This window comes from Corylus avellana, chromosome ca4 (assembly GCF_901000735.1).
Source record: "Corylus avellana chromosome ca4, CavTom2PMs-1.0".
Taxonomy (NCBI): Eukaryota; Viridiplantae; Streptophyta; class Magnoliopsida; order Fagales; family Betulaceae; genus Corylus; species Corylus avellana.
The window spans coordinates 6746944-6747169 of record NC_081544.1 but is presented as its reverse complement, the minus strand read 5'-3'; positions in this window follow the sequence as shown (position 1 = coordinate 6747169).

Here is a 226-nt window from a genome sequence, read left to right as displayed (position 1 = left end):
TGTTCCCCCAAATTACTTGTCGCACTAAATTATATTTAGGCTCTGTGTGCCAACGGCGTGAAAAAAGAAAGTAGTCGAAATAATGACGAACTTATTTATTTGTTGGGTTAAATTTACATTACACCCTAAATTTTAGAGGTTTTTTAATTCGAATTCTAATATTAAAAAGTTGGCAATGTATTCTCTAATATTTTAAAAATTTTAAATTCAGACCTTACGTTACTAA